This window comes from Rhinopithecus roxellana, chromosome 1 (assembly GCF_007565055.1).
Source record: "Rhinopithecus roxellana isolate Shanxi Qingling chromosome 1, ASM756505v1, whole genome shotgun sequence".
Classification (NCBI taxonomy): domain Eukaryota; kingdom Metazoa; phylum Chordata; class Mammalia; order Primates; family Cercopithecidae; genus Rhinopithecus; species Rhinopithecus roxellana.
Window position 1 is genome coordinate 138,764,824 of NC_044549.1, and position 23,504 is coordinate 138,788,327.

The window sequence follows — 23,504 nt, forward strand, 5'->3', positions numbered from 1 at the left end:
TTGTTCAGTTCCCACCTATGAGTGAGAACATGCGGTGTTTGGTTTTCTCTTCTTGTGATAGTTTGCTAAGAATGATGGTTTCCAGCTGCATCCATGTCCCTACAAAGGACGCAAACTCATTCTTTTCTATGGCTGCATAATATTCCATGGTGTATATGTGCCACATTTTCTTAATCCAGTCTGTCACAGATGGACATTTGGGTTGATTCCAAGTCTTTGCTATTGTGAAGAGTGCCGCAATAAACATACGTGTGCATGTGTCTTTATAGCAGCATGATTTATAATCCTTTGGGTATATACCCAGTAGTGGGATGGCTGGGTCATATGGTACATCTAGTTCTAGATCCTTGAGGAATCGCCATACTGTTTTCCACAATGGTTGAACTAGTTTACAGTCCCACCAACAGTGTAAAAGTGTTCCTATTTCTCCACATCCTCTCCAGCGCCTGTCGTTTCCTGACTTTTTAATGATTGCCATTCTAACTGGTGTGAGATGGTATCTCATTGTGGTTTTGATTTGCATTTCTCTGATGGCCAGTGATGATGAGCATTTTTTCCTGTGTCTGTTGGCTATATGAATGTCTTCTTTTGAGAAATGTCTGTTCATATCCTTTGCCCACTTTTGGATGGGGTTGTTTGTTTTTTTCTTGTAAATTTGTTTGAGTTCTTTGTAGATTCTGGATATTAGCCCTTTGTCAGATGAGTAGATTGCAAAAATGTTCTCCCATTCTGTAGGTTGCCTGTTCACTCTGATGGTAGTTTCTTTTGCTGTGCAGAAGCTCTTTAGTTTAATGAGATCCCATTTGTCAATTTTGGCTTTTGCTGCCGTTGCTTTTGGTGTTTTAGACATGAAGTCCTTGCCCATGCCTATGTCCTGAATGGTACTACCTAGGTTTTCTTCTAGGGTTTTTATGGTATTAGGTCTAACATTTAAGTCTCTAATCCATCTTGAATTAATTTTCGTATAAGGAGTAAGGAAAGGATCTAGTTTCAGCTTTCTACTTACGGCTAGCCAATTTTCCCAGCACCATTTATTAAATAGGGAATCCTTTCCCCATTTCTTGTTTTTCTCAGGTTTGTCAAAGATCAGATGGCTGTAGATGTGTGGTATTATTTCTGAGGACTCTGTTCTGTTCCATTGGTGAATATCTCTGTTTTGGTACCAGTACCATGCTGTTTTGGTTACTGTAGCCTTGTAGTATAGTTTGAAGTCAGGTAGTTTGATGCCTCCAGCTTTGTCCTTATGACTTAGGATTGTCTTGGCAATGCGGGCTCTTTTTTGGTTCCATATGAACTTTAAAGCCGTTTTTTCCAATTCTGTGAAGAAACTCATTGGTAGCTTGATGGGGATGGCATTGAATCTATAAATAACCTTGGGTAGTATGGCCATTTTCACGATATTGATTCTTCCTATCCATGAGCATGGTATGTTCTTCCAATTGTTTGTGTCCTCTTTGATTTCACTGAGCAGTGGTTTGTAGTTCTCCTTGAAGAGGTCCTTGACATCCCTTGTAAGTTGGATTCCTAGGTATTTTATTCTCTTTGAAGCAATTGTGAATGGAAGTTCATTCATGATTTGGCTCTCTGTTTGTCTGTTACTGGTGTATAAGAAGGCTTGTGATTTTTGCACATGAATTTTGTATCCTGAGACTTTGCTGAAGTTGCTTATCAGCTTAAGGAGATTTTGGGCTGAGACAATGGGGTTTTCTAAATATACAATCATGTCATCTGCAAACGGGGACAATTTGACTTCTTCTTTTCCTAACTGGATACCCTTTATTTCTTTCTCTTGCCTGATTGCCCTAGCCAGAACTTCCAACACTATGTTGAATAGGAGTGGTGAGAGGGGGCATCCCTGTCTTGTGCCAGTTTTCAAAGGGAATTTTTCCAGTTTTTGCCCATTCAGTATGATATTGGCTGTGGGTTTGTCATAAATAGCTCTTATTATTTTGAGGTACGTTCCATCAATACCGAATTTCTTGGGCGTTTTTAGCATGACAGGCTGTTGAATTTTGTCAAAAGCCTTTTCTGCATCTATTGAGATAATCATGTGGTTCTTGTCTTTGGTTCTGTTTATATGCTGGACTACGTTTATTGATTTGCGAATGTTGAACCAGCCTTGCATCCCAGGGATGAAGCCCACTTGATCGTGGTGGATAAGCTTTTTGATGTGCTGCTGAATCCGGTTTGCCAGTATTTTATTGAGGATTTTTGCATCGATGTTCATCAGGGATATTGGTCTAAAATTTTCTTTTTTTGTTGTGTCTCTGCCAGGCTGTGGTATCAGGATGATGTTGGCCTCATAAAATGAGTTAGGGAGGATTCCCTCTTTTTCTATTGATTGGAATAGTTTCAGAAGGAATGGTACCAGCTCCTCCTTGTACCTCTGGTAGAATTCAGCTGTGAATCCATCTGGTCCTGGACTTTTTTTGGTTGGTAGGCTGTTAATTATTGCCTCAATTTCAGAGCCTGCTATTGGTCTATTTAGGGATTCAACTTCTTCCTGGTTTAGTCTTGGGAGAGTGTAAGTGTCCATGAAATTATCCATTTCTTCTAGATTTTCTAGTTGATTTGCGTGGAGGTGTTTATAGTATTCTCTGATGGTAGTTTGTATTTCTGTGGGGTCCCTGGTGATATCCCCTTTGTCATTTTTTATTGCGTCTTTTGATTCTTCTCTCTTTTCTTCTTTATTAGCCTTGCTAGCGGTCTGTCAATTTTGTTGATCTTTTCAAAAAACCAACTCCTGGATTCATTGATTTTTTGGAGGGTTTTTTGTGTCTCTATCTCCTTCAGTTCTGCTCTGATCTTAGTTATTTCTTGCCTTCTGCTAGCTTTTGAATGTGATTGCTCTTGCTTCTCCAGTTCTTTTAATTGTGATGTTAGAGTGTCAATTTTAGATCTTTCCTGCTTTCTCTTGTGGGCATTTAGTGCTATAAATTTCCCTCTACACACTGCTTTAAATGTGTCCCCGAGATTCTGGTATGTTGTATCTTTGTTCTCATTGGTTTCAAAGAACATCTTTATTTCTGCCTTCATTTTGTTATGTACCCAGTAGTCATTCAGGAGCAGGTTGTTCAATTTCCATGTAGTTGAGTGGTTTTGATTGAGTTTCTTAGTCCTGAGTTCTAGTTTGATTGCACTGTGGTCTGAGAGACAGTTTGTTATAATTTCTGTTCTTTTATATTTGCTAAGGAGTGCTTTACTTCCAATTATGTGGTCAATTTTGGAATAAGTGTGATGTGGTGCTGAGAAGAATGTATATTCTGTTGATTTGGGGTGGAGAGTTTTATAGATGTCTATTAGGTCCACTTGGTGCAGAGATGAGTTCAATTCCTGGATATCCTTGTTAACTTTCTGTCTCGTTGATCTGTCTAATGTTGACAGTGGGGTGTTGAAGTCTCCTATTATTATTGTATGGGAGTCTAAGTCTCTTTGTAAGTCTCTAAGGACTTGCTTTATGAATTTGGGTGCTCCTGTATCGGGTGCATATATATTTAGGATAGTTAGCTCTTCCTGTTGAATTGATCCCTTTACCATTATGTAATGGCCTTCTTTGTCTCTTTTGATCTTTGATGGTTTAAAGTATATTTTATCAGAGATTAGGATTGCCACCCCTGCTTTTTTTTGTTCTCTGTTTGCTTGGTAGATCTTCCTCCATCCCTTTATTTTGAGCCTATGTATGTCTCTGCATGTGAGATGGGTCTCCTGAATACAGCAGACTGATGGGTCTCGACTCTTTATCCAGTTTGCCAGTCTGTGTCTTTTAATAGGAGCATTTAGTCCATTAACATTTAAGGTTAATATTGTTATGTGTGAACTTGATCCTGCCATTATGATATTAACTGGTTATTTTGCTCGTTAGTTGATGCAGTTTCTTCCTAGCCTCGATGGTCTTTACATTTTGGCATGTTTTTGCAATGGCTGGTACCGGTTGTTCCTTTCCATGTTTAGGGCTTCCTTCAGGGTCTCTTGTAATGCAGGCCTGGTGGTGACAAAATCTCTAAGCATTTGCTTATCTGTAAAGGATTTTATTTCTCCTTCACTGATGAAACTTAGTTTGGCTGGATATGAAATTCTGGCTTTAAAATTCTTTTCTTTAAGAACGTTGAATATTGGCCCCCACTCTCTTCTGGCTTGTAGAGTTTCTGCCGAGAGGTCTGCTGTTAGTCTGATGGGCTTCCCTTTGTGGGTAACCCAACCTTTCTCTCTGGCTGCCCTTAAGATTTTTTCCTTCATTTCAACTTTGGTGAATCTGGCAATTATGTGTCTTGGAGTTGCTCTTCTCGAGGAGTATCTTTGTGGTGTTCTCTGTATTTCCTGAATTTGAATGTTGGCCTGCCCTACTAGGTTGGGGAAGTTCTCCTGGATGATATCCTGAAGAGTGTTTTCCCACTTGGTTCCATTTTCCCCCTCACTTTCAGGCACCCCAATCAGACGTAGATTTGGTCTTTTTACATAATCCCATACTTCTTGCAGGCTTTGTTCATTTCTTTTTCTTCTTTTTTCTTTCTTTTTTTTTTTTTTTTTGAGACAGAGTCTCGCTCTGTCGCCCAGGCTGGAGTGCAGTGGCCGGATCTCTGCTCACTGCAAGCTCCGCCTCCCGGGTTGACGCCATTCTCCTGCCTCAGCCTCCCGAGTAGCTGGGACTACAGGCGCCCGCCACCTCGCCCGGCTAGTTTTTTGTATTTTTTTAGTAGAGACGGGGTTTCACCATGTTAGCCAGGATGGTCTCGATCTCCTGACCTCGTGATCCGCCCGTCTCGGCCTCCCAAAGTGCTGGGATTACAGTCTTGAGCCACCGCGCCCGGCCTCTTTTTTCTTTTGTTTTCTCTTCTCGGTACATTTCATTCATTTGATCCTCAATCGCTGATACTCTTTCTTCCAGTTGATCGAGTCGGTTACTGAAGCTTGTGGATTTGTCACGTATTTCTCGTGTCATGGTTTTCATCTCTGTCATTTCATTTATGGCCTTCTCTGCATTAATTATTCTAGCTATCAATTCTTCCACTCTTTTTTCAAGATTTTTAGTTTCTTTGTGCTGGGTACGTAATTCCTCCTTTAGCTCTGAGAAGTTTGATGGACTGAAGCCTTATTCTCTCATTTCGTCAAAGTCATTCTCTGACCAGCTTTGATCCGTTGCTGGCGATGAGCTGCGCTCCTTTGCAGGGGGAGATCCGCTCTTATTTTTTGAATTTCCAGCTTTTCTGCCCTGCTTTTTCCCCATCTTCGTGGTTTTATCTGCCTCTGGTCTTTGATGATGGTGACGTACTGATGGGGTTTTGGTATAGGTGTTCTTCCTGTTTGATAGTTTTCCTTCTAATAGTCAGGACCTTCAGCTGTAGGTCTGTTGGAGGTTGCTTGAGGTCCACTCCAGACCCTGTTTGCCTCAGTTGAAAATGCAGAAATCACCGGTCTTCTGTGTCGCTCGCGCTGGGATTTGGAGACTGGAGCTGTTCCTATTCCGCTATCTTGTTCCGCCCCCCCCCCCCAGCAGCTTCTTATAAGTTTAAACATATATACACACACACACACACACACACACACACACACACACATATGTATATATATAAAACATATGACTCATCCATTCCATTTCTATTTTCTTAACTGATATTTTATGTTCACACAAAACCCATGTACATGAATATTTCCATCTACTCTGCTCATAATGACTGAAAATTGGGACAATCTAATTTAATGAGTGACTAGTTAAACAAACTGTGGTACAACTATACAATGGAAAAACTAGCCATGAAAGGGAATGGATTATTGACATGCAACAATTTGGCATTTTTTTGAGGGAAAGAAGCAAGTCTCCAACAGTTACATATTGTATGATTCTATTAATATGACATTCCTTAAAAGACAAAATCTAGTGATAGGGAACAGATTCATGGTTTCTAGGCATTAAGGGTTGGGAGACAGTAGGAGTACAAAGTGGTTGCCCAAGGGAGAGTTTTTGGGATGATGGAACAGTTGTATCTTGATTGTAGCAGTAGTTAAACAAATCTATGTATCTGTTAAACTTACAGAAATGTACAGAAAAATCTATTTTAATGTATGTCAATGAAAAATAACATTAGAAATAATTTTTTAAAATTTTGTATCTCCCAACAGTGTAGATTTAAATTTCATAAATATTTAAACACATTAGCTTAAAACTAGCTATGCACTTCTTATGTTTATGGCTTCAAATAACCAAAAAACCAAAATCAATTTATAAAATAAATACAAATAATGAAATTGATAAAGTTCAGAGCTCCATTAACTTAATGTGACAGACAATGTTTGGCTGAAATGAAATTTTTCTCCTAATAGGGGTATGATGCTGACCATTCAAGCACAGATGCTTTTGAGTGTTTGTGTTATTCAGTGATTCAGTTATTTTACATTTCCATTCTAAATATGGTGAAACCTTTGTTTATACAATGCATTGTGAGGTCATTTGATTTACATTTGGCAAATGGCACCATTGGTTTGTTTCCTATTTGCCTAGTGCAATGAAAGCAGTATGTTCACATTGCTGCCATTGCCAAGGAAGATGTGCATGTAGATAGTGAAATCACAGGAGAGAAAGCCCTCAGTTGTAAGATAAACATTCAGATAATTCAAAATTCATGCATGCATGCTTCTGTATATGAGAATATAAAAGTTGCTGGCTGGGTGCAGTGGCTCACACCTATAATCCCAGCACTTTGGGAGGCTGAGGCGGGGGGATCACTTGAGCCCAGGAGTTCAAGATCATCCAGGGAAACGTAGAGATACCTTGTTCTACAAAAAAAATATAAAGATTAGCCTGGTGTGGTGGCACATGCCTGTAGTCCCAGCTACTCACTAGTCCTAGGCGAGAGGATTACTTGAGACTAGGAATTCAAGGTTGCAGTGAGCTGTGATCGTGCCATTGCACTCTAGTCTGGGCATTAGAGCAAGACCCTGTCTCAAAACAAAAAGTTGCTGAGCAAATGGAAACATTAAATTAAAATATTGTGTGGAACTCATGATGACTAAAAATATTTCTATATTCAGATATATGGAGAAGCACTCAGTTGAAGCATTTGGGAGTTAGGTAATGGAGGGTGATAGTTATCCTCCACGTTTTGAAGTTTTAAAGCAGTAATTATTCATGTACTGTACAAGAGAGTCCAACCTAGGCAGTATTTGAAGTCCGGCTGTTTTCCCCCCGGGACGTTTCCATGGCTCTCTGCAGTCGCCTCCTGTTGGCCCTCCTTCACCCTGTGCTCTCCAAGTCTCCCTGCCTTCCTGGTGTGAGCTGTTCCTTGCTGGGTTTACACCCTGCTCAGGCCCTTGTGCCATAGGTGGGTTTTTTTTTTTTTTTTTTTAATAATCATTCATCTTTGTTTTATTCTGAAAAGATTTCTCTTTTTTGGAGCTTCTATATATTGAATCAGAGTTTTTTTCTTTTGTGTCTGCTTCTTTTGGTCGGCATGATGTTTTTGGGATTTTTAATTTTTGCATGTTTGAGTAGGTTGTGACATTTTGTCACTGCATAGTATTCCATTGAATGACTGTGTCATGATTTGTTTACCTAGTGAACTTCGGGTTGTTTCTAGTTTATTTTACTATTGTGAATGAAGCTGCTTTGAACATCTGTGGACATTTATTTGGTTAGAACTAAGTTTTAATTTTTCTGGAGTGAATACCCAGGAGTGCATTTTCTGGGCTGTATGATAATGGTAAGTTCATATTTATCTTTACAGGATGTAACCAGACTGACTTTCACAGTGTACTATTAATATTTTACATTCTCAACAGTGATGTTTGAGAATTCCAGTTGCTCCATGTCTTTGCCAAAATGAGATATTTTCAGTCGTATTATTTTAGCCATCCTAGCAAATATTTTTGTGTGTTGGTATCTCGTTTTGGACTTAATTTGCATTTCCCTTATGAGCAATGATTTGTGAATTGTGTGTTTGATTATTTAGGCAATATTTTAAAAATGGGAAATTTCCTTGTAATTATTTAATTATAAGAGATCATTGTATATTCTGGATACAGGTCATTTATTAGATATTTGTATTATGAATAATTTCTCCAAATCTTTGGCTTTTCATTTTCTTAACAGCTTCTGATGAGTATAAAATTTCTATTTTCTTAAAGTTCAGTTTAGGAGTGTTTCACTTTATAGTTTGTGCTATTTGTGTTCCCTCTTAAAAAATTGCCTGCTACAACCTCATGAAGATTTTTCTTCTATTTTTTCTAAAAGTTGAGGTGTTTCAGTTTTTGAGCAGTGTTGGTCAGGTATAGCGTAAGGTGCCTGTCTATTGGGATTTGTCTGCTGTTTTTCTCATGATCAGACTGGGGTTGTGGGTTGTGGAGAGGAAAATCACAGGGGGAAAGTGCAATTTCATCACATCATATCAAGGGTACATACAGACTATCAACATGATTTATCACTATTGATGTTGATGTTGACCTTGATCACCTGGTAGACATATGTGTATATTCACATATCTATAAATATTTTTATATGTAGGCATTTATATCCATATTAAGTTAACCATCTTATTTATGCCTCCAACACTAATCTAGCACCACGTGGATTGTCCTAGCCTATTTCTTCTGTTTCTCTGTAGATATCTACTCTAATAGTGAGAACAGTGTTGAGTTTTTAGTATTTATCTTTATTAATATGAATCCTGAATGCAACACACAAGGTTTCTGAAGCAGAGAAGATTGATTATTATTTCCAACAAACAACAACTAGGTGGTTCCCCTGTGCCCCAATTCTTATCCCCAAGGAACATGATGAGAGCGGGATGAATAAACCTGCACATACAGGGTCTGTATTGCAGGTGAGGAATCCTGAAAAAAACAAATCTTTGTGCTTATAGGCATTCTCTCTCCATCCAAAGGAGGCAGAAAAACCTTTGCTCCTTGAGAAAGATTCCGGGTTCTTATTCTAACTCTTTGGAATGTAAATAAATCGCTCCAAGCAAAAGATAACTACCATTTCCATCTTTACAACCAGGATGTCTTTCTGGTTCCAGGCCTCAGCCTTCTCTGAAATATAAACTCATAAACCCTGAGAGGTAAATGTCTCTGGAGTTCTCGCCATATAATCTATTATAAATTGTCTTCGAATACTTGCTTTTAGTCAAGGTTCCAAGGTCAATAAAATTTGCTAAAAAATTCCTAACTCTGTAGAAACATAAAAATATTCTCTCTGAAGTCCTTCATACAGATGAGGAAATTGAGGCACAGATAGGGTAAAAACTTTCAAAGTTAAGAGTGCTGAAGGTGGACTTTAAATGGAAATTCATCTGAATCCAAAGCTCATGTTTCTTCCATCAGTGATTTAGTTCCAGAAAAGACTTTCCTGTTACTCAGCTTGTTCCAGATGTTTCAGGAACATACTTAACTTAGTCTTTTGATTTTGCTTTTGTTCATACTCCTTTCTTGGTCTGAACACCTTATATTTCTTCATTAGTTAGGTCTGTAGAATTTTGCTTTCTATTGAATTTCAATATTTATAAGTGGCTTTGCATTTTTTGTATTTTGGTGCATTATTTAAAGTATTTTTAAAATACACCTTGCTTTCTGGAACTCAATACTGCATGGAATGTCTTCTGAAGATTCTAGAGATTTTAGGAAAGATTAGGTAATACTAAAATGATTCTCTGATAAGAAAAACAATTTATATCTCTGGGCATAGATTTCCTAGTTTAATGTGAGTGAATAGTTCATCTTCAGTTTTAAACATGCCATCAGTTTCCCACATATTTTTCTTCCTTGGTGCCCCAATACATTTAATGCTTATTCTAACCTCATATTTTGTTATTCCTGTTTCTCTGAATGGTTTGTATTAATGCGACAGTGATGCTCAAGGTCAGAGTGTGTGACTGTAAATAGTTATTCGAAGAGTGTAAAAACCCCAACGAGTTTTCCAGGTAGTGAGGTACAAGACAAACTCTATGGCTGACATTTTCACTAGTGCAATCTCTTCAGTGCTGCTGCCCGTATATAGGAGTCTCAGGAAGACTCTGCAATGTCATAAAGATTTTAATATTGCTTTAGAGGGTTTTGAGCATTTCAATTATGACTTGTATTCAGCACCACCATTTAGTTCCTGACAATTGCTCGAGTTTGACAATTCCTGATTTAGCTGTTATCTATTTTCCAGTGCTTTCAAGAATGGGATGATAATGCAGACTCCTATTATAGAATACAAAAGGGCTCTGGACAGTTCTTGTAGATGTTCACCTGCATGCTTAATTTCCTGTGGTCACAGCACTAAAATAAAAGCCCAAGAGAAAAGAGCTCACTAGTCCTGGTTTAGCTCGTTCCTGGAGTATGCTAGTTCACAGGCCATGACTGCAGACCTGTAACTGGCGAGGTTTCTCTTTCTGTAGATTAGGCTTGCTAACATGCCAGAAAGTCTTTTCAAACAGTACATAGGCTTCCTGCAGTGACAAAACCCTCTGGTTAGCTTCAGTGGCCATGGTCCCACAGTTAACACAGTTTCACTCATTGGAGCTCATATGTTTGTAAAACTGCATGAAGCCTTTACCCCCAAGCAATCTGCAGTCATCATCGAACACTGCACAATGGTGTGGCTGCTTTTGCTGCTGTTTCTAGTAGCTGCCATGCTGATGAACATCTGCGTGTCATACATGCAGCATGGTGCCTTCAATACTATTTTGACAGTAAGTGAGTTCTTGGTTATTCTCTTAGTATTTAAGCTTTCTTTATACTACAATTTTGACTGCATTTCATTGCCAACTGACTGCATGCTGCTTACCAGAGATAACTACTTATTTCAGACACAGTTCCAGAAATCTATTTACCGACTCCCACTTTATTTGAAAATCTCGCAGTTGTTGAGGGTATATAAATATAGGAATGACTTTTCCAATTTAAGATCATGCCTAGAGGTAAAGTTATAACATTAACTGTATCCTTTGTATAGAAGAAGGGCTCTTTGGATGACAAAAGTCTATCCCCTCTCTTTACAAATTAAAGATAGGGTGGGAAGAATAAAGGCTACTTATGAGTTTAAAGAAACATGGGTTACCTTGTTCATGCAATTGACAATAACTCACTCACTTTAAATTTATGCCAACAGCCTTGAAGGACTCTGCCAGTATGTCCTCTTAGTTAGTCATTTGTTCATACATTTTTTGTTCATTCATTCATTATCAATCCACAAACTCTAGGTGGAAATGTACTAGGCAGAAGCTGTGCTAGGGTCAGCCTACACAGAAGATAAAGAGAGGTCCTTATATTTAACCATACGTCATTTTTCTTATAGAATAACTAGATGAGTGAATGAATGAATAACTCTTTTCTCTTGTTCTTTCTTGTAATTGGCATTTTGAATATAGAGAGGGGGAAATGTTGATATATTCTTCAAGGATAAGTAGATTAGAACTTCTACATAGGATGTTAGCAGCTTCTACCTTATTTCCTCATCTGAGTGTATCTATCCACAGCATAAGAAGTGATAACAGTAGTGATAACAAGAGCAGTAATAAAAGGTGGAAACAGTTCTTACAAACCAGAGATCTGTACAAGTGAACACTTTATTTTTCAGAGCTGAAAACTTCTACATTTAGAAAATTGTCATTTGTCCATCGGATGCAAACTTCACAATTCTTAGGATATATCCAAAGAGCAAAGCATCATTCTAGATGCCTTCATAATTTTTATATTCTAATTTTGTTCTACTGTAACTAGGAAAAGGAATTGATGTCTTTAAATTGCCTTAGGGAAGGGGTGTCCAATCTTCTGGCTTCCCTGGGCCACATTGGAAAAAGAAGAATTGTCTTGTGCCACACACAAAATACACTGACACTAATGAAAGTTGATGAGCTAAAAACAATTGCCAAAAAAATTTCATAATGTTTTAAGAAAGTTTATGAATTTGTGTTGGGCTGCATTCAAAGTCGTCCTGAGCCATATGCGGCCCACAGGCTGCAGGTTGGACAAGCTTGTCTTAAGGGTTTACACTTTTACTAGGCAAGCTGATCATATACAATCCAATTCTAAAATTTTGGGGGGAACTTCTAATGAGTTAGGCACTCCACAGTCTTCTCTTGAGGACACAAAGAAGGACAAAACAGGAGAAAGAAGGAATGTGCACAGATAACCAAACTGCAAGATAATGTGATAAATGCTGTATGAGGACAAAACAAGACCCATTGTCACACAGGAGAGGGGATATATATTCCTGGTGCTTCTCAGAGAAGGGTTTATGAAAGAGGTAATATTGACCTGGAAACTGAGAATCTCTAGGGTTTAGACAGGAAGAAAGTGGTGGCAGTTCAGCACACAGCAAACCTTATCATCAAAGATCATTTGTTCATATATTAATCAAACATTTACTGAGCACCTATGCTACATAGCTGCAGTTCACAAGTAGTTTGTAAATTATCTGAGAAGACAATCACTTACCTAATAAATAGAATGGAATGTGATAAATTTGGTAAGAGTTGTATGTGCTGAGTACATGGGGAGCACAGAGAGGGAAACCATTTATTTTGACTAGAAGGGGAAGGCAATTACATTTGACCTGTCTTGGGAAATAAATAGGAATTTTGTGAGTAACAAGAGAAAGACTGGCATTTCAGAGTGAGGAAAGATCATGTGCCCATTGTCCAAGCCACATTACTCAAAACGTGATTTTTGGGCCATCTATGTCAGAGTCAACTGGTATGGTTATAAATATAGATTCATCATGCTACCCTCGATCTACTAAATTACAAACTTTCTAAATATAACCCGTTTGCCTTTTAAACATGTTTCTGAGCTTGATAAAAGTTAAAAATTTCCATTCCAAGGATGAAATGATACAGCCCATTTGGGGAAAGAGTAACATGACTCAAAGTGTGTATGAGACTCGATGATGGAGTGAGAGGAACATGAAAGGCATTTTTAATTGAGAGTGTTGCTGCTTATTTGCAGTGTAGTAGGAGTTGGGAGAGATTAAGCTAGAAGAGTGGTTGGTGCCAAATCATGAAGGGACTTGAGTAACTCATCAACTTTGTTCCTCAGACAATGGGAAACCATTGACATTTTGTAAGTAGGTGAGTGAAATGAATAAAATATCACACATGTGAAAAATCAAGAAGTTTCTGAAGTTGCCACCATGCCTTTCAAACATTACTTTCTAACACAGTTATTGAACAGATTGCTTTTCTTCTCCTATAAGTATGAAAGATTTTGAAAGCATTTTAAAGATAACCCAAGTTCAATTTCTTACTTACCATTTGTCACTTGTGATTTTGGATGGTACCAATAAACATATTGTTGATTTTCTTCGTAATGTGTCTTTCACGTTTGCACTTTTGACTATGTACAGAGCAGCCTGAATATGCCTGAGCTGTGTTAATTTGCCATTTTGATGAGATAATTTTCAATTGCCTGGGCCATCAGGTAGAGATGGTGGAGTAAATTGGCCAGTAAATTAGTTAAGAGGGATCTACCTGGCATCACAATGTGGCTTCATGAACCTTTTAGCAATTTACTTTTTGTAGTGTGGGAGGGAGTATACGCTGCACTGATAGTCTCAATTTAGGGACTTTAAGCTGGTTGCAACAATGAAGAAGCTATAGTCCTTGAAATGTTCTACCAACTTGATTTTCCTTTGATTTGTGTGGGGCCATCTCCCTCTGCAAGGTCATTGAAAATGTGACCTACACAAGGAGGGAAACAACAGACACTGGGACCTACTTGTGGGTGGGTGGGGGAGCGGTGGTGGGAGGAGGGAGTGGATCAGAAAAAATCGCCATTGGTACTAGGCTTAGTAGCTGGGTGACAAAATAATCTGTACGACAACCTGATGTGACACAAGTTGCCTTATGTAACAGACCTGCACACGTACCCTTGAACCTAAAATAGAAGTTAAAAGAAAAAGAAAAGAAAAGAAAATGTGACCTAGTGGCTCCCTTTGTCTGGATGTCTGGAGCCATTACCATACATCCTGCCCATCCCCCTCCTCCCCCACATTCCCATCTAGGGATGATCCTTATCTTTGGCAGAGAGGGCCTATTTCCAATTTCTAATCTGCTGCAGAAGGATCCCTCCCTCCCAGGGTAGAGAGATGGGGAGAAGGGAACAGTACTTCAGTGGCCTGAATACAGGGTGTTTGTCCATGTGCCAACACAGTTAGGCCAGCTGTGCATCCTTTCCGCATCTCATCCTTAGGAGGGTTAATCTCTATACAATCTAAAGAGTCCTAACAGTTCTGCAGAATTGTTAAGTCTGTGTTGGGGACTGAGAAAGCAACATAGGAATCTTTCAGTCTATCATGGAACCTTTTCTCAGGAGCTAACGCCCTCAGAATGTGCCTCAGGCTGCTTTTTAGATTAGAAACAACCCATTGTCTGCTCCAGGAGTGTTAATTCACTGTCCTGCAGCACAGCTGATGGCTATTTCAGTTCTGAAGTTTTTCTTTGACAAGTTGGCTGCTTACATACATCAGCTGGTCACACAATGCCTATTTACCAAAGTGAAGTGAGTAACTTTGTGGGCGTGAAGCATCAAGTCTCCCTATGCACCGATTGCAGAAACCATTGCTTTCTTTTTCAAATTTTTATTTCAGTAGTTTGTGGGTAACAGGTGTTTCTTTAGTGGTGATTTCTGAGATTTTAGTGCACCCATCACCCAAAGTGTACACTGCACACAATGTTTACTCTTTTATCCCTAACCCCCCCCAACTCTTCCCCTGAGTCCCCAAAGTCCATTATATGATTCCTATGCTTCTGTGTACTCATAGTTTAGATCCCACTTGTGAGTGAAAACAAACAATATTTATTTTTCTATTCTTGAGTTACATCACTTAGAATAATGGTCTCCAACTCCATCCAAGTTTCTGCAAATGCCATTATTTTGTTTCTTTTTATGGCTGAGGAGTATTCCATAATACTAATTGTAGTACTCCACAATTAAAATATTGTGTAAAACTCCATAGTACTACTAAATATTGTGTAGTATTCCATACTACTACTTAGCCATAAAAATATACAATTACCTCCCCTAGTGAGAGGTAATTGAATCATGGGGTGGTTTTCCCCACACTATTCTTGTGATAGTGAGTGAGTTCTCATGAGATCTGATGGTTTTATAAGGGGCTTCCCCCTTTGCTTGGTTCTCATTATTCTCTCTCCTGCTGCCCTGTGAAGAGGTGCCTTCTCCAATGATTGTAGCTTACCTGAGTCCTCCCCACCCATGCAAAACTGTGAGTCAATTAAACCTCTTTTCTTTATAAATTACCCAGTCTCAGGTATTTCTTCATAGCAGTATGAAAATGGAGCACAAGTAAGGAGTTGAAGAAAGAGACTGGAGTAGACAGGTCATGTTGAGGGCAGGTAAGTACATTCCCAGGAGTGTTCTTAGTTGGATGAAAACACATGTGACGGGGGCTTGCCTCAGATGAAGGTAGTGGAGAGGGGGTGATAGGGAGCTGTCACAAGAGCACCTTGTACCTGACCTATTAAGTAGCCGAGGAGCTCTCTGCCCTCTTGAGCCTGTGCAGTCTTGGGGAATGATCACTTCAGAAGTAACTGATGGTGTCCAGGCAGTGCTTCTATGAATATTACAAACTTTTTGTGATTCTTCATATCTTTCAAGGGTTCTGGAAGGAATATGGAAGTGACAAAGCTTCAGTAATGACTAGAATCACCAAATTTCCTCTCAACCTTGCAAGTTGCAGATTAGAAATTAATATGATTTAGAAACCTTAACAAATTAGGTTTTTATTACACCCAGATTTGGGGAATTCATACTCACTACAAATATATACAGCACAAAGCAATTGACCATGAAGATTCACATGTTCGATAATTACAATAACAATGCATAAAGAGTTGGGAGGATGGACATTATCCTTATTTAGTCAAGCAAAGAGAAACTCAGAGAAGCCAAGTGACTTTTCCAGGGACACAAAGTGTAAGTGTAAATCAATGCCTGGGATTCACCAAGTCTGACTTGGTGTTTTCTACCACATAAGACTGCAAATTAAAATAAAACACAGTCAGGTCGGGCGCGGTGGCTCAAGCCTGTAATCCCAGCACTTTGGGAGGCCGAGACGGGTGGATCACGAGGTCAGGAGATCGAGACCATCCTGGCTAACATGGTGAAACCCCGTCTCTACTAAAAAATACAAAAAAACTAGCTGGGCGAGGTGGCAGGCGCCTGTAGTCCCAGCTACTCCGGAGGCTGAGGCAGGAGAATGGCGTGAACCCGGGAGGCGGAGCTTGCAGTGAGCTGAGATCCGGCCACTGCACTCCAGCCTGGGCAACAGAGCGAGACTCTGTCTCAAAAAATAAATAAATAAATAAATAAATAAATAAATAAATAAATAAATAAATAAAAATAAAACACGGTCATTGTAAATGTAGGAAGAAAATAGTCTTAGTATTACTGTGCTTTATCAGAGTTTTCAGGTGACACTGAGTAAAGTCTATAAAGAACAGTCAAGAATCCATGACCAGAAACGGGTTAGAAACAAAACCAGTGCTGGAACCTACACATCTTGTCTTGTAATTCAGGAGCCTCATCAAGTCACCTTGAAGTCTACCATGGGTAAGATAACACAAGACACATGACAAATTCAAGTGTATCACTTAACAATATCAACAATACCAACAAATAATGAAACTGACACATATGTCTGTAAAAAAGCCTTTCTGTTCAGTAACCAGAACACTTTTACAGTAAGAAATTTTATTTCAGATATTCATAATTACTTATAAAAGAGACAACTACATAGCTACTTGCTTTGTTAACAGTGACAGTGAGACATCTTGAAGAGGAAGTGTGGTCTCTTTAGATTGGCGGTCTAAACTGGCCAATTCTTGGTTTAATTTACTTATAGTAGAATATAATATTGTTTGAGCTTGTGTTAGTCTGTTCCCATGCTGCTAATAAAGACATACCCAGGAGTGGGTAATTTTTAAAGGAAAGAGGTTTAACGGACTCATAGGTCCATGTGGGTGGTGAGGCCTCACCATCATGGCCGAAGCCAAAGGAGAAGCAAAGGCACGTCTTTCATGGTGGCACTCAAGAGAGCTTGTGCAGGGGAACTCTCATTTATAAAACCATCAGATCTCATGAGACTTATTCACTACCATGAGAACGATATGGGGGAAACAGCCCCCATGATTCAGTTATCTCCACCTGGCCCTGCCTTTAACCATGGGGATTATTACAATTCAAGGTGAGATTTGGGTGGGGACACAGCCAGAGCTCTATCTGAACACATGTCATATTGGCACAATTCAGAGAAATGAGTGCTAACCTAAGAAAGAAAATATCTGGGGTCAAATCCTGCTTGTGTTGCTTACTCTACTGGTCCCATTTGGGGTCTCCCTCCTGTCTTACAAATGGGAGTGATGCCATGCAGCCCTGCTACATTATAAGGTCATCATAAGGAGCATATACTATCTTGTATATTATAATGCATAGGAGAAGATTTTGTGAATTCTAGTTCTAATAGGTGGCTATTCAGAAATTCCATGATACTATTAATATTTATCAGGATGAAGGGAAGACAAATAAGCTAGGTCAGCAAGGACTCCTACTACTGAGCTTCCCTTCCATGTTCAAGGATCTGTTCTAAGATGCTTTACATATATATAGCATATAATTCTTAGAACAACCGTATGAAGTAGATGTCCTTATTTCAATTCCACAGATCTCGAATTTAAAAATCAGTATGTAATTGGCTATGACACTACCTGATTAAAAAAAAAGAGTTCAGCTTGAATCCAAGTTACTCTGTCTCCTAGATCCTGTGCTTGAGCAGTCCACTGTCCTGCCTTTCAGAAGAGCTCAGAGTTCCCATTTGCCATTGGCAGGCCTGTGGTGTTAGTCCCTTATATGAATAATGGCATGCTAGCGAATATCTGACATGATGGCCCAGGCAGAGAGGCTACGCTGCTGCCGCAGTACCTGGGCCTATTCAGGTCCATGCCCTAGACATTTTGATTGGCCACTGCAGATAGTGAAAGAGCACAAACACATTCCTCAGCCCTGGGCCCAGCACAAACACATTCCCCCATATATCTCAACTTCCTGGGCCCAGCACAAACACATTCCTCCATATATCTCAACTTCCTGAGCCCAACATAAACACATTCACACATTCCTCAGCCCTGGGCCCAGCACAAACACATTCCCCCATATATCTCAACTTTGGAAAAACACCACCTGGAGAGTCCCCCGATAAGGTCACAACTGTTTACTGAAAGTGCGGGAACCATTTGTAAAAGCGTGGGAACCAATAGAAAACTACTAAATGTATAAACTTAAAATGACAACCAATTGTAATGCTGTAACCAAAAGAATACCCTTGTTCCTCTGTAACTTAGCATATCCTGTTTACATCGAGCTATAAAAAGCGAGCACACGCATCGTTCGGGGCCCTCTTATACGCTGTGGAATGGAGGGACCAAGTTTGAACTTGCAGTAAAGATCCTTGCCACTTAGCTTTGGCTCTGGACTCTGGTGGTCTTCTTCGGGGAATAAACGGTCTGGGCATAACAATAGCACCTGTGTTTTTCCATTATTTTATCACAGAAGCATGGTGATAAAAGCTTCCCTTTTATAGTCCCTGTGAAATAAATCGAAGTGCAGTGTTTACAAAGACACTCCACTTGATCAGTCTGCTGCTGTAGTCTTTGAGTGGTTTGGCCCTGCTGATAGCACTTATTTTAATGGCCAGAAGGAAAGAACCTTTTAAGAAGATCAAATGAGACACCTGAAAAGAAATCTGGCTTCTTAGTCCCATGGGTAGGAAAAGAAGCTTTTATGTTTCAATTTAAATTTTGAGAATTGTTTGCCTTTTCAGACTCCAGGGAGGAGAAATAGATTTATACTGGAGTCCTGCCTGGAGATAAAACTGCACACCGCTAAGTTAACTTACTGCATTGAGAGAGTGTGGCTGCCTGTTGGTGTGAAAGTTGGAAAGACTTGGGTTCCTGTCCTGGCTATGCCACTTACAAGCTGTGTGACCTTGGAAAAGTGAATTAACCTTCCTGAACCTATTTCCTCATCTATAAAATAGTGATTAGAATGTCTTCATAGAAGGTTATAATTTAAAAAGAAAACACATTCTTTAGTTCCTCAATTAATTTTTAGCAGGCTGTCAATTCTGCTTGTTCTGAACAGGAGACCATAGTTTTAGTTCTACATATTGGCGTAAGACCTTGAGTAAGTCACCTCATTTCTCAAGGTCTTTGTTTCTTAATTGGAAAGGATGAAGAACTTGAATCGGAAGTTCTCTGAAGTTCCTTTTTTTTTTCTTTTGAGATGGAGTTTTGCTCTTGTTGCCCAGGGTAGAATGCAATGGCACAATCTCGGCTCACTGCAACCTCTGACTCCTGGGTTCAATCAATTCTCCTGCCTCAGCCTCCTGCGTAGCTGGGATTACAGGCATGTGCCACCGCACATCCAGCTAATTTTGTATTTTTAGTAGAGATGCTAGTATTTGTATTTTCACACCACCATCTCACCCGACAGATGTCAGATCAAAGAAAAGACTAGATTTTGATGTTAAATAATTCTTGTTCCCATTTATTGAACAATTTTTAGTAGATACAGGGTTTCTCCATGTTGATCAGTCTGGGCTTGAACTCCCGACCTCGTGATCCACCTGCCTCGGCCTCCCAAAGTGCTGGGATTACAGACATGAGCTACCACACCCAGCCTGAATTTCCTTCTGGCTCATAAATTCTATATGTCTATAACTGATTAATTCCTGAAACCATTAGAATTTTGGCAGTTACTAGTTGAGATACTTTGAAGAAAATGCTTTTCAATGGCCCTCACAATGTTATATTGAGAAACAAGGATCACTGTGAGTAAAACAAGAAAAGGATACCTTCAATCTACTATCTGGATCTTTTAGATAAGGTTGCATGTGGTCATGAACTTGCTTGACAACATGTGTTTCTATCCCCAGCAGACTGTGCAGCTTGAGGGCAGACATCTGTGTTTCATTTGTCTTCATGACACACAATAGAACTCTTAATGCCCAGCATTTACTTGATATGTATTAAAAAATGATTCATTTTTTTTGTTTGTACAGTTATCAGAGCTGTAGACTTACTTGGACAAATAAAGAAGAAATAGTTCATTGGCCTCTCCCTAAATGTTTATACTTCTATTAACTCTAATGCATATGTTTTAGGCTGACTTATCACTGCTATGAATTAGTAGCCATTAATGGGCCACGTAGAACACACATGCTCTTTGTTTGAAATTTCTCAGCAAGGGCCAACCTGAATCTATACTTTGGCAGATAAGACAGGATATTATTTTTATATGACTACCTTCCCTTCTACTTGTCTTCCTTTTTCTGGCTACAAATCCTCCCACAGCTTCCTCTTTACAACTGTATCAAATCTAAACATCAGCTGGCTTTTCTGGCTTTCTATTTTGTATCAAAACAGCCTTAATCTTTATTGCAAGGGGGTTTTCCCAACATATTACGTTTTCTGTTGTAGAAACAGTAGGAAAGCACTGGAAAAGACTTGAGAACTATTTGATTATTTTGAGGTTATCATTTTCATAATTGAGAACAACTTGAAATTCTGCAGAGAGTTGGAGAAATCACAGGCATGCAATATCATTTTTATTCCTTTTATTTTGAGAAAAGAGTAGCATTCAGGAAGCTTTCATTGAATCACTGGAGACAACAGTTAGAGTGATAAAGGTTTAGTATTTCATTGAAATGGATCCCAGTTAGCTCTGTGAAATCCTGAAACTGATCACAGATGGTGGTATTTTAAATCCATATAGACCTTGTCATTACAAAGGATGACAAAACACTTGACAAAGTCTTTGTGGTCACCATGCTACAGAGTGTCCAATGGGGAGATAAAAAAGTTGCATGCACCATTAACACTTGAGAAATTGAACAAATGTGTGCAGAAGAAAAATGTTGACTAGTGACACCAAGAGGAACTCTCCTTTTCTCTAAAGGAAACCAAGAGATGTCAGATCAAAGAAAAGACTAGATTTTGATGTTAAATAATTCTTGTTTCCATTCATTGAGCAAGCTTTTTGAGCATTGACTATGTTTCTGACACCATTTTAGCACCGTGGGGAACACTAGGATGGATAAGACAGAGTATCCACTTTTGCAGTAAGAAGAATGAAAAATAACACCTCTTTATTATCTTTTTATCTTTGGAACCCATGAAAATAAGACACAAGTTATCTTGTAATCAAAAGAGTAGCTTTATTATTGATGCAGCTGATGGAAGAACATGGGCAAATGGACTTGCTCAGAGTATCCATTCTAAGCCAGCCCAATGGACAGCCTACTCTGAGAAGAGTTTGTATTGGCAGAACAGATACACTTAGAAATATTATTTGTCCAACCCGTCTTGCCTTTTGAGTCCAAATGATTAGCTTTTATGATAGGTTATCTCCGCCTCATCATATTCATAGCACCTACTAATTAGATAACTGATTTCTTCTTTCATGGAGATAAATTAGTAACGAGCAATGTGGAGTGATACCTGGCATGTTCCATCAGGGAAGTAGCCTCAAGGAATTGTGAAGTCAGAAAATAAACATCTACAATTAATAAACTCCAGCCTTTTTTTCTCCTAACTCATGTGAGTCAAAATTATACTGTATTTTTCCCTCTTAGCAGAAAATCATCCCTACATCAGGAAAGCCCTGCTGTAGCCTTTGTGATGCCACTTCCACAATCCTAGCCAGTATTTCATTTTGGGTATCTTCTTGGGATCATTACCGGGCAGTTTAGTTTTGGTTTTAAAGATAGCCTTTGAAAAGGGTTGGAATAGTACCTTAGGCTAAAATGGGCTTCCTTTTTAATATCCCTTCCTAAGTTGCATTTTATCATATTGACCCACACCAGAGGTTGTACAATAAACCCAAATAACCAAAGTTAATATCATGGTGATGTTAGGAATTTGGATATAACCTATTCTCACTACTTAGTTTTTAGGTAGAAATAAGAGTATGAAAATAAAATTCTCTTGGCCTTTTTATAAATTCAAATTTATTGAAGATTACTTAAAGACAGTAGATCAGATTTGAAAGTTTTGAAACTTAATATGGAAAGAGATGACCTCTAGACTTATACTTGCTTGTAGAGATGCCTTTGTACCTCACTAGTTCATCTCCATGATGTGGTCAACTTGTGATTTTTTTCCACCATTGGAGTGGAAGTCCATGTAGCTAACACTGATTATCTCCTTTGTGCAAGGCACTATGGGTAACAGAGAGACTACTGAAGATGTAGCCCCTTTCCCTAAGAAGTTTACAATCAAGTAAACTGGGTACAATGTAATAATAATACAAAACCTTTCTATTCACTTCAACCGAAATCACAAACACCATTTCTAATTTTTTCATCTGTACCTTCAACTCCGGCCACACTGAGTCTTCATTGTTCCCAACATAGTATGCTTAACCACATCTTTGTGTTATTACATGTACATTTTCTTTCAGATATAAGTCCTTTTCTGCCTTTTTAGATAGGTAGCCTTTAAGAACCAGCTTGCATATCACTTCTTTGGTCAAAACTTTGTTGGTTTTCTGGAAAGAGAGATTTAGACCTTCCACTGAACTCCATAGTATTCTTTTCTGTTTCTATTATAGCACCAGCCTCTTGTTTCAGAACAAAAGGATATCTTCTTGTTTGTTCATTCTTCAGTGATAGATTGTAATGGTAGCTTCTTTTTTTTTTTTTTTTTTTGAGATGGAGTCTGGCTGGAGTGCAGTGTCGTGAACTTGGCTCACTGCAATCTCCGCCTCCCGGGTTCAAGCGATTCTCCTGCCTCAGCCTTCTGAGTATCTGGGATTACAGGTAGGCACCAACACCTGGATACTTTTTGTATTTTTAGTAGAGACGGGGTTTCACCATGTTGGTCAGGCTGGTCATAAACTCCTGACCTCGTGATTTACCTGCCTTGGCCTCCCAAAGTGCTGGGGTTACACATGTGAGCCACCGTGCCCAGCCACTTCCAATCTTTACCTCTCCCTGTGTCTGTGCCTTTTACCATATGACTATAAGGGTCCTCTCACTCGAGGCCATATGATTCTGAGTTTGGCTGTGTGACTTGTTTGGCTGATGGGATGTGAGCAGTTAATGAGACAGTTTGGAAAAACTACTTGAATATTTCTGGTTGTATTCTTGTGCTTCTTCCATTGTCTTGAGAATGTGACTGGGCTAGACTTTTGGAGGTTGAGAGATGTGTAGAGGACAGACAGCCCTAATAATACCAGCCAAAGATAGCTGAGATCAGCTAACAGCCAGGTGACCCCCAGATATTTAAGCAAGCTGAGCAAAGTACAGAATAACAGCCTTATATACAGTCCAGACTATGTCACTGACCCACAGGCTTATTGCTTTAATAAACACATGCTTTTTGCTTTATGCCATTGAGTTTTTGTGATTAGATGTCAGATAGCTATTGTGTGGAAATCAATAACTGATAGCCCTTCTGTTCACATCATTAGACTGAGTTTTCTGAGAGCAGGGATTATTTAAGAGTCATCCTTTTTCT